This window comes from Mixophyes fleayi, chromosome 9 (genome assembly GCF_038048845.1).
Source record: "Mixophyes fleayi isolate aMixFle1 chromosome 9, aMixFle1.hap1, whole genome shotgun sequence".
In the NCBI taxonomy this organism is placed as follows: domain Eukaryota; kingdom Metazoa; phylum Chordata; class Amphibia; order Anura; family Limnodynastidae; genus Mixophyes; species Mixophyes fleayi.
In genome coordinates, this window is record NC_134410.1 from 85074279 (window position 1) to 85090412 (window position 16134).

Here is a 16134-nt window from a genome sequence, read left to right on the forward strand (position 1 = left end):
AGCAGTATCCCCTTGATATAAAGGGCTTTGCACCCTTGATAAAAAGACTCTAAAAAGTCTTATTAATTCTCATTAGTGGCTGATAATTTGTTATGTCTCTCAGGTTCTCTCTTGGATTTATTTACTACAGTGAGCAGTGTGACATTCAGGTTATAGCATCACCATGGAGCCGTACGAATTATTGTTGTTATTGTGATGTGCAGCTAATTGAACCCTGAGGTGAACTAGACATGCCATCTAAAAACATTAGCACCCTTTAAAGTTGGTGAATGACTGTCTATCTGAGTATGGGGAATGTAATATTGTATCTATTGTAACAAAGACATTCCGGAGAAAGCAGCTACTGGGATGTCCATGTACACATAGTTAATTTATTTTTGCACAGGAACAACAGACACAATTATGCTTAACATTAAAGACCACCACATTTATTATTGCTTACTATCTAAATAACTACATTACAGTACCTGGATAGCGCTGGGCTCAGACTCTGCCTGTTCTTCTATGAGAAGTCCTTTGATATACTTGTGTAAAATTTAAGTCTGTCACTTCAAAATCTTTTATTTGGTAGGTATCAGCCAATGTCCTGGATACAGCCCAGGCAATTCCTAGAACCTAAAAATAAAACATAGCCATAACCTGAACACCACATTTTCAACTGAATGTACACAACATAATTAATTGAATGAAATCATATATTTCATAAACAAACAAACTAATGGTTTAACATGTCCAATTAAGGTTTCTTATACTTACACACAATCTAAAATTTAAGAAAACTATTGAAACTCTTCCACTTAAACTCCAAAATTAATGAAATTACAATGAATATGACAGAAGTCTTAATGGACGTGTTACTTGCGCAATACAGACATGGTTTGCTATCACATCCTGTGGTTAGCTGCAGATTCAGCCCTATCATGGAGTAAGATTGCTGTCACTCACAAAATGGTGGAGCTGCTAATTCACAGAATACATACATGCAGTGTATCTGTAGGTCTGAGCAGCTATTTTTTTTTTGCACAAAAGATTATCCCCACATCCATCCCACTTAGTCCTGATTTATGGATGGTAATTTATTTAACTGTGTATGCAAATTTGGAGCTACATACTGAAGCCTGATTTGTGAATGTACAGAGATTTGGCTAAACAGAACCCCATATTGAGGATTTAGTATTTACTAGTGTACAACTCAAATTTGAGCACCAGTGTGCTCTTTCATTAATTTAGGATTTAATAAACTGGCTAGTTAATTTTGCTTTAAGACCTTGGGGTAAAAGTATCAAGCTGAGAGTTTTCCGGCGGGTTTGAAAAATGATGATGTTGCCTATAGCAACCAATCAGATTCTAGCTATCATTTTCTACAATGCACTAAATAAATGATTGCTAGAATTTGATTGGTTTTTCAAACCCGCCGGAAAACTCTCAGCTTGATACATTTACCCCCTTGTCCTGTAGAGGACCGTTCACTTTCACCAGAGAGGGACTAATATGGTTTCTTAATTGTCTCTATAACATCTGTGTCTATTTTATATGCTGATTTGAGCACTCACGGCATTAGTTTAAAATGCTTTATATTACTGTTGCTAATCCATTTGCATGAAGTTTTTACTTTAATAAATACATCTGATATGCTTTATTATTATATTAAAATAAACTAGTTTATTTTATTTCAGTTTACACTACTGTACAGTTTACTAATAACATATTTCCTGCTAAAGTCTTATTGGCATTCTTGAATTGTTGATTAAAGTCATCTTAGGTCTTGCAAGGGATTGTAGTGGCAAACATTGCTCACTGAAAACCAAACTAAGCACAGGCTTTTACACCATTTAAATGTATTTTAATTATATTGTTACTTTGTAGTTTTACTTTTTCATGTATACCCACAAGATTTTCTCTCACATGCCACCCTAAATGGCTAACAGATTTTTATCACATGCCACCCCATATGCCCACCAGCTTTACTCTTATATGCCAACAAATATTCCCACCAGCTTTTCTCTGAAATGCCAGTTTATATGACCTTCAGTTTCTCTCTTACATTCCACTTCACATGCCCACCAACTTTTGTCTCACATGCCATCACATATACCCACCATATTTTCTATACCACCCTAAATGCCTGCCAGATTTTCACTCAGGCATCACCCCATATTCCCACCAGATTTTCTCACATACCACCCCATGTCCACCTGCTTTTCTGTCACATGCCACCAAAAATGCGTTCAAGATTTTTTTCTCTGGTGCCACCCCATATGTCCACTATTTTTTCTCACATGTCACCAGATTTTTGCACCAGCTTTCCTTTCACATGTCATTCCATATACCCACCAGGTTTTTTTCCACATCATCCCCTGCTTCTAACACATGTCCACCAGATTTTCTCTGATATGCTGCCCCAAAAACGCTCCAAATTTACATTCAAATGCAATTGTTATATCATGTTGAGTCTCAAATTTGATATAAACAGAGGGTGACCATTTACATACAAAGCACTTGGATTATAAATCCATTTTAAACTTCTTGCCCTGTCAGGGGCGACACTTACAAAATCATATGCAACAAAATGCATGGGGACCGTAAAAAATAAATACAGCATTAGTCTTTACCAGGCTGCCATAATGCCAAACCAACCCTAGGTTTGGACTCCTAGGGCAAAAAAAGTGCCTTCTTCGCAAGTATTGCAATGTCCTTTATTTGAAAAGAAGTGAAAAATGTATACTCTGAGTGCAAGCATGGGCTTCATTAAATTAAAAGGCTCAGTTAAAACGTGAACAATTGAGGAAGGTCATATATGAACCAGGTGACGACCCAAACCCTGATGATGTGTATAGGGCAGGGGAGGATTTGGAAATTAAAGTGGCCCTGGAAAAAGGTCTGAAAGTGGCCTCATGTAGGTAGGACCAAATAAATGGTATGTGAAGCACAGCATGTGTGTGCACCCAGTGTGTCTGTCCCTGTGTGTGTGTGCCCAGTGTGTCTGCCTCTGTGTGTGTGTGCACCCAGTGTGGCTGCCTCTTTATATGTGTGCGACCCAGTGTGGCTGCCTCTGTATCTGTGTGCGCCCAGTGTGTCTGCCCCTGTATGTGTGCCCACTGGGTTTGCCCTTGTATGTGCCCAATGTGTCTGTTCCTGTGTGTATGTGTGCCCAGTGACTGCAACTGAGTGTGTGTGCCAAGTGTATGCATGTCCAGTGTGCCCATTGTGTTCCCATTATGTGTACCTGTATATGTGTATCCTGTTCTTGTTGCTTTCTCTACCTGTGGCTGCTGGTGTCTTTAGCTAAGTTGCTGCTTGTCTGAATCCTGGAATGTTGGGAGTCCTGTTTGGAACAAAATGGGTACATAAAATTTAGAAAACTCCAACCAGTCCCGTGTTAAATCAATAGCACCCACATTTAATAAATAGGCCTCCCCCAGCCCCAACATTAAATTAATAATATTCACATTTGATAAATAGATCTATTTCCCTCCAACCAGCCCTGACAATAAATTAATAGCATTTACATTTAATAAATAGCCCTCCTCCCCAAACTCAGCACCACATTCAATAGCCCCCAAACCACCCCATCTTAAATTAATAGGCCCCACCAATAGATTAAATTGCCCCATCACCCCACAAATAAAATATCACCCATTATATAATTAGCCCCGCCTAAACACCACCATTAATTTAATAGCCTACCTCCCACCCACATTATATTAAACCTCCCTTCCATCCCTCACATATTATATTAAGAACCCCCTCACACACTATATATATTAACAGCCCCCCGTCACATTCATACACTTTGTTATCATACAGTTTCTTCCCTCACACACACTATATATAGTAAAAGTTCCCCCAATCACACTCACACACTGTATTAACATAACCCTACCCTCCCCCTCACACTTACCTTGTAACATCTGCTGTATGAGAAATGCAGACAATCTGTCTGCTCTGCATGTGTGGCTGCTTCCTCCTATCAATGCTATAGACAGAAGTCACATGGAACGTGCATCACGTGACAGGTGCCGTTCCATGTGACTGCTGTCTATAGCACCGATAGAAGGAGGCAGCCACACAGGGATCCACCACACTTCCCCCCCCTCCCCGCTGGCACCTGGTCTGGGACACACACAAAAATATATATATATATTTTTAAAATAATAATAAAAAATAAAGAGATATTCGGCGGCCTCCTGAGGTAGGTTGTATAGAGAATCCACCCCTGGTATAGGGCCATTGAAACAATGGCTTAGCTGTAGAACAGCATATGTATTCTATAATAAAAGGTAAAAACAACAGTAAAAGACATGTGGGTTGTCCTGCAGACAGCGTATGAAGATAAAGGTCTCATGAGAAGGTTAAACCTGAGGCGCACTTTGTACGGTTCCAAGTTAAGTGAATGCAAAGATATGTACGACTATACATTGATAAAATGTTGTCAGTTTCACAGCAATTAATGTTCATCGGAGCACAAGAGAATGACGAAGAGGTCGTCATGGCTATGTTACAGAACCTGACCCCTTAATTCGATTTGCTTGAATCTGATCCTACCACCTCTTTCTCCTTGGCACTCACAAACATATTAAAGACAGGTTTAGACATGAGTATTATTAATCTAAATGAATATCAATACATCAAAAACCAACATCCTATCATTCCGGTCATTTACTATCTTCCGAAAATACATAAAAGTTTAGTACAACCACCTGGCAGACCTATCATTTCTGGCATAGGATCCATTATGGATAATCTGTCACATTACATATATATCTTTTTACAGCCACATGTCAAGAAGCAGAAAGCATATCTTCAAGATTCCACACATGTCTTACAAATACTAGAAGGAATTGACTGGTAAACAGGTTACTGGTTAATAACCTGTGACGTAGCATCACTCAACATTCCCTTGGCTTGGAGAGTACAAGATTCTTTTTGGAATCAGACCCCTCTATAACCAAGGACCAAGTAGACTTTATTCTCTCCAACATTGAGTTTATAGTAACCCATAACTACTTCTGGTATGAGGGCAATTACTATCTGCAAACACAAGGAACAGCCATGGGCACCAGATTCGCACCCAGCTATGCAAATTTATATATGAGCTATTGGGAGGTCCAGTTCATTTGGTCCAACCATAGCTGGAGTGGGAACATGGTGCTATGGAAGAACTACATCGATGATTTACTTATTATATGGGAGGGTGCAGAAGATACATTATTGACATTCCTCAAGTATATCAACTTCAATGAGTATGGGCCTATATTTACAGCCAATTATAGCCAAACTTTGATTAAATTTTTGAATCTTGAAATATTTATCAGAGATGGAATCCTGAACACTAGAACATATAAAAAGACAGAGAACGTCAATAGCTTCATTCTTTCCGATAGCAACCATCCTCCCGGTACCACAGAGGCGTGGGGTCCAGCCATTGTCAGCTTAAAAGCAGCAATGGCACTGTCATCAAGGGGAATGACGTACTTAACACACGCCAACTTGTCTTGCATCGCATTTCTCACATGCCGGCTACATGCCGGAAATGGTGCAGATCTACATTAAGGAATGTAGATATATACTCATCATCATGTCTATGATTGTGTGTCTATATTAGGGAATTTAGACTGTAAGCTCCAATGGGGCAGGGACTGATGTGAATGAGTTCTCTATACAGCACTGCGGAATAAGTGGCGCTATATAAATTTATGATGATGATAGTGACCTGTGAAGTGAGTTCAGACACTGCTAGCGTGACTCAAGTGATTCCTTTAATTAGACTTTTGGAAAAGCAGTTTGAGAAACTGAAGGAGCAGATTAAACAAAGCAATTGCACTAAGTATGTCGGACTTGTAGATCAAGTACTTTATTCGCTACGCCAAGTTTCAAGAGTTATCAAAATCTTGAAATCGGATCACTACATTTTGGCGACTGTGCTTGATCCTCGTTGTAAGATTTATGTCTTCTCCTTGTTTTCAACTGACCCATATCTAAAAAGATACAAGGAGCTCCTGGTGAGCAAGATGACAGCTCAAGTGTTACATGACAGGACAGCATCTCCTCCTTCAGTTTCTCACTCAACTGCTGCTAGGAGAAAACTTAGCTTTCCCAAGAGACCCAGTGATCATGCAGATGACTCTGCACCAAATTTCGAGATCTGGTCTGGTCTAAAAGAATTGACCAAAAAACATGAAACCTCTGCCGTAACTCCACCTGATCCTACTATCAACATCCAAAGGATGGTGGAGGATTATTTTCCTGACAGCATAGAAATAAACACATTAGACAGTCCCTTTACATACTGGGAAGAAAAAGAAGGGAATTTGGAGACCATCCTCGATTGCGTACTCAGAATTAGTATTAGCACTGCCGGGAACCTTGTCAGCGATTGGCGTAGGAGGCTACTTCCTCAAAATGTGGAAAGGATGATGTTCATAAAAATGAACTTCAAGTTCCACGAGGAATGCCTTTCCCGCCAATTACATCAAAATATTGAAACCTCTGTAACGGTGGATTCCAACGGTGATGAATTAATAATGTGTGAGGATGATGTACACACTGATGAGGGTGAGGATGAGGCTGACGATGATGACAACAACATCTTGCCACAGTAGAGTTCATTAACTGCACTGTTACCTTAGTTGGCTTAAGGCCATTGTTACCTTGTTTTGTCGGGGCCCAAACAAACCAAACACTTCAGCCACAAGGAGTGGCACTTTTGTGGCTGAAGTGCTTGGTTTGTTAAAGTGTGTGTGTCCTTTTTAAGATCCAACATAAGGGTGGGTGGGTGGGTGGGAGGGCCCAAGGACAATTCCATCTTGCACCATTTTTCCTTTCAGCTACCGCTGTGTGCCACTGTTACCTACATGTGCTATATATTTTTGTGTGCTTAGCAAACATCTTAGGCAACCATTGATGATGCAGATGACTCAACACAACATTTTGACATCTGGGGATAAATGTATCAAACTGAGTTTTCCGGCGGGTTTGAAAAGTGGAGATGTTGCTTACAGCAACCAATCAGATTCTAACTGTTATATTGCAGAATGTACTAAATAATAGCTAGAATCTGATTGCTTTTTCCAACCCACCGGAAAACTCTCAGCTTGATACATTTACCCCCTGGTCTTGTCTACTGTAAAATAATTGACCAGAATTAACAATTTGACATCTGGTCTTGTCTACTGTAAAAGAATTAACCAGAATTAGTGACACATCTGCTGTAACTCCACCTGATCCTACTATCAACTATCAACATCCAAAGAATGGTGGAGGATTATTTTAAAAAAATTTGAACCCTATAAAGACAACAGTTTTATTAACAAAGAACAACGTTGCTTGCAGAAGTATTGTAAGCATGGATATCTAAATTGACGTTTATATGTATTACCTTCCACTTTGCTGCTGGTTCAGCAAGTATTTATAATATGCACTTTACATCAAAGGTACCTAACTAGATTATAATTCTGTGGGAATTGGGGCTGAATCAAAGCTCACTGATGAACTGGCTTTTTGCTGGGAATTACAATGGCTCTTTTTAATGCATTGTCTGGCACCCTGGATTGGTGTGTGTCTGATAAAAGCACGCATCCCGGGATGAACCAATGAACTTGAATTTTGTTTCTGTGCTTTAAGAGAACGGAAAAACACATATTGCACAATACAGAAATTACACAACAAGAGACATGTTATAAGTAATTTTCCATTATTGCACAATATCTGGATATGGCCAAAGAAATATTGGCCCCGAGTAGGGTCAAGATGACCGTCCAAGATGAACATGTCACTTTAATTATAGAGATTTACATTGCCAGCAGTGATGTAAGCTGGGAAGGTGTGTTTTAAAGAAATAAACTCTATAAATATATGAATTAATCAAATATAGATTGTCAATTGGCATTTGAGACCCTGGGTGTATGTCTGCTTTGTCCAGTATGGCGGTATCTATGTATAATATCATTTTAATAATAAACTATAGAAATATTATATTTTGGAAACCTGCTCATCTTATTTATTATTTAAAGAGAAGTAAAGAGAAAATCTTATACAAGCTGGGGGCTATCGTCCTATTGGTATCACATACCACACCGTACTCTCTTCATGACTGTTTCGACAAGGGGGAGACGTTGATAATCTACACTCCTCTGCACTGGTGAGTATCAGATGTGTTAAATATATCTGTGCTCTGAAGTGTATTGAGGTACCGAAGCAGTGAGTGAAGAGAGGGTGGGGGTGGATGCTAATATGTAAAGTAACCTAGGACCTTAATGCTAAATGTGTAGCAATTAATTTAATGTTTTTCTGCAGAAACTTAGAAACTTAAGAAACTATTTTTAGTTTAAATGTTGCTAAAATGTGCTTTTCCTCAGTATGGACTAGCCACCCATAACTGGCAAAAGACATTTTAGTGTTTTAACACTGTGTATAGTTGTTTGCAAAGTTAAGAGATGTAACTTGCAAAGTTAATGAGTTAAATGAAATGCTTTTGCAGTATAGGCTGATAACCTATATCTGGCAGAAAGCGTTGTGATGCTGTGAACTACTCTTTAGACTTATTTGAGAAATTAATAAGTTATAATATATGAGCAGAAATGCCTGTTTCTCGTGATGGATGCATCCCTTAGATAAATAGAGACCCTAAGTCAAGATAGGGTCTGCTGTTTTTAAGGAGAGAAAGAGCGTGGCTCCCCGGGCAAGAGAGTGCCTATAGAGTTTTAATCCTGATTGCATGAAAACTCTAAAAAGGGGATGCAAGGAGAAATAACAAAGAAGTTATAAAAATGTGTTTTCCTGAGGCTGGAATTTTTAATGTTGAACCCTAGACGTAACGACAGATGAAATTCTCTTATAAGAGTAAAGTGAAAAATAAGACAGTTAAAATGTTATTTAATTGTTAGTTGTTAATAAGTGATATGAGCAGTCAAACTTGCATAAATTTCAAACAGCAGAAATAAATATATAATGATGATACAGCCTCTTTGCACAGCATATAGCATTCTTATGTTTCATCTCTCCTTGAAAAAAAACCCAAAATGGTTTGATGTTTTTTTTATATTATCCTGATGGTTTGCAAATGTTGGAAATACATCGAGCTAAGCTTTTCAGAGGACGGGTCTGGTAAGAAGTAAATAAATTTCCCGCTGTTTAGATGTAAAATACTTCATCTGTTTTTAGAATTGCAAACCTTACTTAAGCAGTGTTAATATTATTGATCAGTGAATTGTTTGTTCCATATATGATAAAATGATATGGTACTTTTGTCATTCTGGGGCTTTCCACTCAGCTCTAATGCAGTAATTGCAGGACATTTAATTTGGAGAGGTGTAAATAAGTTTGTTTTGTGAAGACAGTAGATTAAAGATAGTCTGATTTTTTGTAGTGCCTGGTAAGACTTGTAAAATAATCAGATGTGGTTTTAAAGCATAGTTAAATGTCCCGTTGCAAGTGTTAACTTCTCTTAAAATTTATCTTGTGAATGCTCATTCCAGAGTTTTTTTGTGTGTGTGATTTCAGTGAAATATCTGGTTTTAATAATGTGTCCAAATGTTAAACGATGAAATGAATACTTAAATAAGGTCTTTAATGTGTGTTAAATAGTGATTTTGCAGATGAAATGTATGTTAAAATATTTTTAGAGCGATTGATTGTTGCATGTAATGTGAACTGAATCTCCGATCATAGAACACAATGTGTGTGTGTAAACTTTGAGAATTCTTTGCTGTTTTCAATTAGAATAATTGTTATTTAAAATACGGCAACAAAACCTGTGTTATGTTAGCTTTATCAGAAAATAAATTACTTGAAAAATAATAGTTGGTTTGCATTGAAAATGGCAATTGCTGTAGTTTATCATAGTGAGATTTGTAACTGCGTTTGTTGAAGTTTCGACATCTTACAAAGATCTCCCTCGTCCTATGGAATGAGGTTGATGTTTTATTCCCATGCCAAGAGGAGGAGTTCAGTTAATGGAAATTTTCTGTGTTATGAGCGTGAACACAGTTTTGTACCACAGAACGGACAAATGACTGGACCCCGCCCTGCATTCTAATGCAGATCTCTGTTGAAATTATTAAAGTCATAGATTGCGCAGCGTGTATTTTTAATGCTGATAAGAACTTCTCAGAATATTTTCTTTTGCCAGGGGGGTTCAGTCTTTATAAAGTTTTATAGAGAGTTCTACTTATTTGTTATAATGTGTGCAGAATAATTTGCAATCTTTTGTATGCACAGGAGACCAGAAACCAGAATATGTGAATGATGTTCTGCTGTGAAGATACTAAACAATTATTGTGTTTTCTTTCAGGAGTATCCAAGAAGGAGAAAATTTATTTATCTATGAACAAGGTTAAATTGTTTGACACCTGGCCAGAGATATTTAGATTCCTAAAGGGTGGTCCTGATATTTGAACACCTCAGAATAATGGAAAAAAAAAGAAAGAAAGAAAAAGAAATAAAAGCAGTACATTTATTTCTTGGTATGTCACAATTCTGTAGCCAGTGAATACTAGGATTTTCAGCCACAGCTGTATGCTAGATAAAGTTGAAAACATTCCTGAATTCATTGAGGCATTTGAAGAGATTAAAAGACTCTAGCCTTTACCCCAGCATTAGACATCTACAATTATAAGATATGTTTTCTATTGTACTGATGATAACACTGTTTTGGGATATTTAAAAGATAATTAGTGCACAATTAGATAGGTAGCAAAAGCATTAACTTCATGTTTAAGGGTTATAGTCATAGGAGCTATTATTGTGGAAAAGACACAGGATATTGTGTTACAGGGTGGGTTGCATTTGTTTGTCCCTCGTGTTGTCACACAAATCCTAAATAATGCACAGACTAGACAATGTTTCTGTAGCAAGGTTTATACAATGGGAAATTAAAATTAAGTTAAATTGCATTAATTCTTCTAACAATACAATATGTAAATGTCAGAATCTCAATTTTGCTACATCATTGCCTTAGAAACCTCACATGACAAGGAAGACAATGAGCATGATTGAATTAAGTAAATGTGTAAGTTTTTCTGTATTACCAGACATTTCTGAGACTGCACTGAAGAAATTAGATTAAAGTTTCTTTACTGATAAAAATGTTTTATAGATAAACGCATGATAGCACACTAGTGACAGTGACAGGATGTGCAATAACTATACATAATGAGATAATTGAAGTTAAGTCATTAGGCTTACACTTAGTTCACTTAGAACTTACAGCACTCATCAGAGCATGTCAGCTAGGTAAAGGAAAACGAGTAAACATATACACAGATTCACGTTACGTGTAGGAACTGCACGCCGATTTTGGAACTATTTGGTTATATTAAGGTTGCATAGGGGCTACCTAACTTCAACAGGAACACCTATATAACATGCACAAACAGTCAAACAAAAGAGGTTGCAGTCATTAAGTGCCAGGCACATACCAAACAGACAGTTAAAGTCTTACTAGAAAATAAACTAAAAAAAATGTGGAAGTTGCTCAATCAATTTATAGGCTATAGCAGGTGCTTGAAAGGGAGTGGTTTTCCTGAAAGGAACAAACACACAGAGAGATCCCCCAGCACACTGCTATAGCCAGGGACAGATCTGCCAGAAAACAAACTTCCAGACTCAGCAGCTCGAGAAGCAGCTTTAGAAATGCAGCCACATACCCAATTGATGATTCTTCATGATATCACATTTGAGAACTTATGACAATGTCAGGAAAATGCTACATTGAATTAAATGAATGCATGGAAATTGAAACAATGTTGTAAAACAAAGGATGAAATTTGGGTAGATATAAAAGAAAATAAATCAGTAGCATTAAAAATGTTATTGCTACCTTTTGCAGAAAGTGCTCATGGGTTAGTATACATGGGAGCAGATAACAAGATAAGAATTGTTATATATTGTTGAAATACCCAGAAAATACTACAATTGCTAAGTTTAAATGTGAAATATGTATAATTTGTCTTATGAATAATGAAGGAAAGATAGTACCTACTAAGGACAGACAGTTGCCTAATATAACCTTTTCAGAGGTTACAAATTAGTTTATTGATTTTATTACATTAAGAGGAAAAAAGTTAAGAGGGTTACAGTATATGTTAGTTGGTATTGATAAGTGTTGGTGAGATGAGGCCTAGTTATCTGCCTCAGACATAGTGCAACTTATTGTTAAGAAAATTCTGCCAGACTGTGTATGTAGATGTAGTTTACCCAGAGAGTGAACTCAATTCACAGAGAAAAAGTGTTTCAAAGAATGTGTAATGTGATGGGAATAGATTCAAAACTTTATACACTATATCATTCTCAAGCTTCAGAGAAAGTTGAAATAATAAAAATGGAGTAATTCAAGAATAACTAAACTTACTAATGAAACAGGAATGGCACTTCCTTAGTTTATAATGGTATTAGAATCACTTCTAAACCTCTTCTCAATATCTCTCCACATGAACTGTTATTATAAGGGCACAGTCATGCCCTTATATTAAGGTTGCATGTAAAAAACGTCATTTTGCCATAGGGAATCTGTGAGAGGGGGGGCATAGTGTCTGAGGATCTACATCTTAAAACGTATTAAAGCTATTAAACTGAAATTTGGCATGCGAATGGAGAACTGTCCACAGGTGCCGCATGTGAAATTTCAGAAAAAAGAAATAAAAAATGACAATATAGGAACAATCTAAAGTTCAAAATCTGTACGTTTTTTTCCACTTCCTGTTTTGCAAAAGTCGCTGTTTTTCTGGTTTTTTTGGGAGAGCGTAACTCGGTGTACAGGGCGTTTAAAGACACAATTTAAGTTTTGTTAGAAAGCTATTAGGGCTGAGGAGTGCCTTTGAGGGTTCACAAGTTTGAGAAAGTTACAGTTTTTTTACAATTTGGTAAAACATGCCCCATTTTAAAGATAGGGGATTTCAGAAAACTTCACAACGTTGCACATGTCAGATAGAGTCTTGTGCTAGGTGTAGTATATGTGGCTTCATTTGGGAGCACAAATATGTCTGTGTGTTCCCCCGCATACCGATTTGTAACAGCCAAATTAAAGATATTTACTGGCTGCAGGTAGGCTGGTTAGTGTTTTGGGTCTGAGGTGGGGCACACTGTTCACTCAGCACTCTATTCCGGCAGCCGTGGTGTTAAGACGTGTCCTGTAAAGCTCCTGAGAACCAGTACGGCCTTTGGGTCTAAGCCCAGAAAGGATGGAGGATCCTGGGGGAAGCGAGGAGGAAAGTCCCCAGGCTTCCAGGCCTAGTAAATCACATCTTGCTTTGGAGCCAAGCCTGACTTCCTTTGTTCACAGCCGGCCTGTAAACATCTCGGCCGGTGAATTGGATGCTAGTGCTGCTACTGTGATGGACTATCCTGTCTTGGCAGGAGGCATACCTCCAGACAACACCGCGGAGAGAGTCCCAGTGCCTTCTGAGACATGTGAGAAGCAGCCCCCTCATATGAAGATTAATATGGAGGGAGCAGACAGTGTGATAAGCGGTATCCCAGCCCCAGTGGCGCAACAACTGGGTGCCTGGGGGAAATTCTGGGAGTGGAATGCACTCTGCCATCCATTACAGCAGCCGGGATGGATGTGGAATGCACTGAGAAATCCGTTCTGGCATCCGGAATGGATGAGAAATGCACTGAGAAAACCATTCCGGCATCTGCAATGGATAGGGAATGCACTCAGCACTCCATTCCGGGCAGCCAGAATGGATGGGGAATGCACTGAGCACACTGCTCCGGCAGCCGGAATGGATGGGGAATGCACGCAGTGCACAGTTCCGGCAGCCGGAAAGGATAGGGAATGCACTCAGCACACTGTTCCAGCAGGCGGAATGGATGGCGAATGCACTGAGAAATCCGTTCCGGCATCCGGAATGGATGGGGAATGCACTCAGTACTCCATTCCAGCAGCCGGAATGGATGGGGAATGCACTCAGTACTCCATTCCAGCAGCCGGAATGGATGGGGAATGCACTAAGCACACCATTCCGGCAGCCAGAATGGATGGGGAATGCACTGATAAATCCATTCCGGCGTCCGCAATGGATAGGGAATGCACTCAGCACTCCATTCCGGCAGCCAGAATGGATGGGGAATGCACCGAGAAATCCATTCCGGCATCCGGAATAGATAGGGAATGCACTCAGCACTCCGTATCGGCAGCCAGAATGGATGGGGAATGCACTGAGAAATTCGTTCCGGCATTCGGAATGGATGGGGAATGCACTCAGCACTCTGTTCCGGCAGCCGGAATGCATGGCGAATGCACTCAGCACACTGTTCCGGCAAACGTAATGGATGACAAATGCACTAAGAAATCCATTCCGGCAGCTGGAATGGATGGGGAATGCACTGAGAAATACGTTCTGGCATCCGGAATGGATGGGGAATGCACTCAGCACTCTGTTGCGACAGCCGGAAAGGATGGGGAATGCACTCAGCAGACCGTTCGGCACCCGGAATGGGTGTGGAATACACTCAGCACACTGTTCCGGCAGCCGGAATGGATGGGAAATGCACTCATCACTCTGTTCTGGCAGCCGGAATGGATGGGGAATGCACTCAGCACTCCGTTCCGGCAACCGAAATGGATGGAGAATCCACTCAGCACTCCGTGGCGGAAGCCGGAATGGATGGAGAATGCACTCAGCACTCCATTCCGGGCGTGGAATGCACTCAGCACTCCATTCCGGCAGCCAGAAATGGATGGGGAATGCACTCAGCACACCATTCCGTCTGCCGGACTGGATGGGGAATGCACTCAGCACACCATTCCGGCAACCGGAATGGATGGGGAAGGCACTCAGCAAATAATTCCGGCAGACAGAATGGATGGGGAAGGCACTCAGCACTCCATTCCGGCTGCCGAAATGGATGGGGAATGCACTCAGCACTCCATTCCGGCTGCCGGAATGGATGGGGAATGCTCCCAGCAAATAATTCCGGCAGACAGAATGGATGGGGAAAGCACTCAGCCATCCATTCCGGCGGCCGGAATGGATAGGGAATGCACTCAGCACTCCATTCCGGCAGCCGGAATGGATGGGGAATGCACTGATAAATACATTCCGGCGTCCGCAATGGATAGGGAATGCACTCAGCACTCCGTATCGGCAGCCAGAATGGATGGGGAATGCACCGAGAAATCCATTCCGGCATCCGGAATAGATAGGGAATGCACTCAGCACTCCGTATCGGCAGCCAGAATGGATGGGGAATGCACTGAGAAATCCGTTCCGGCATTCGGAATGGATGGGGAATGCACTCAGCACTCTGTTCCGGCAGCCGGAATGCATGGCGAATGCACTGAGAAATCCGTTCCGGCATCCAGAATGGATGGGGAATGCACTGAGCACACCGCTCCGGCAGCCGGAATGGATGGGGAATGCACTCGGCACACTGTTCCGGCAAACGGAATGGATGGCAAATGCACTAAGAAATCCATTCCGGCAGCTGGAATGGATGGGGAATGCACTGAGAAATACGTTCTGGCATCCAGAATGGATGGGGAATGCACTGAGAAATCCATTCCGGCATCCTCAATGGATAGGGAATGCACTCAGCACTCCATTCCGGCAGCCAGAATGGATGGGGAATGCACTGAGAAATCCATTCCGTCATCCACAATGCATAGGGAATGCATTCAGCACTCTGTTCCGACAGCCGGAAAGGATGGGGAATGCACTCAGCAGACCGTTCCGGCACCCGGAATGGGTGGGGAATGCACTCAGCACTCCGTTCCGCCAACCGAAATGGATGGGGAATGCACTCAGCACTCCATGGTGGAAGCCGGAATGGGTGGGGAATGCACTCAGCACACCGTTCCAGCAGCCGAAATGGATGGGAAATGCACTCAGCACTCTGATCTGGCAGCCGGAATGGATGGGGAATGCACTCAGCACTCCATTCCGGCAGCCAAATGGAAGGGGAATGCACTCAGCACTCCATTCCGGCAGCCAGAAATGGATGGGGAATTCACTCAGCACTCCATTCCGACAACCGGAATGGATGGGAAAGGCACTCAGCACTCCATTCCGGCTGCCGGAATGGATGGGGAATGCTCCCAGCAAATAATTCCGGCAGACAGAATGGATGGGGAAAGCACTCAGCCATCCATTCCGGCGGCTGGAATGGATAGGGAATGCACTCAGCACTCCA

General features: G+C 40.7%; 1 protein-coding gene across 1 annotated transcript in view; it reads right to left on the bottom strand.

The window, feature by feature from the left end:
• FRMPD3 (FERM and PDZ domain containing 3) overlaps positions 1-16134 on the bottom strand; it is a 735664-nt gene that overhangs the window by 577335 nt on the left and 142195 nt on the right. The window contains exon 2 of the mRNA XM_075184613.1: positions 468-615. The gene's annotated coding sequence lies outside the window, so the exon portion shown is untranslated. The remainder of the gene's footprint in view (positions 1-467; positions 616-16134) is intronic.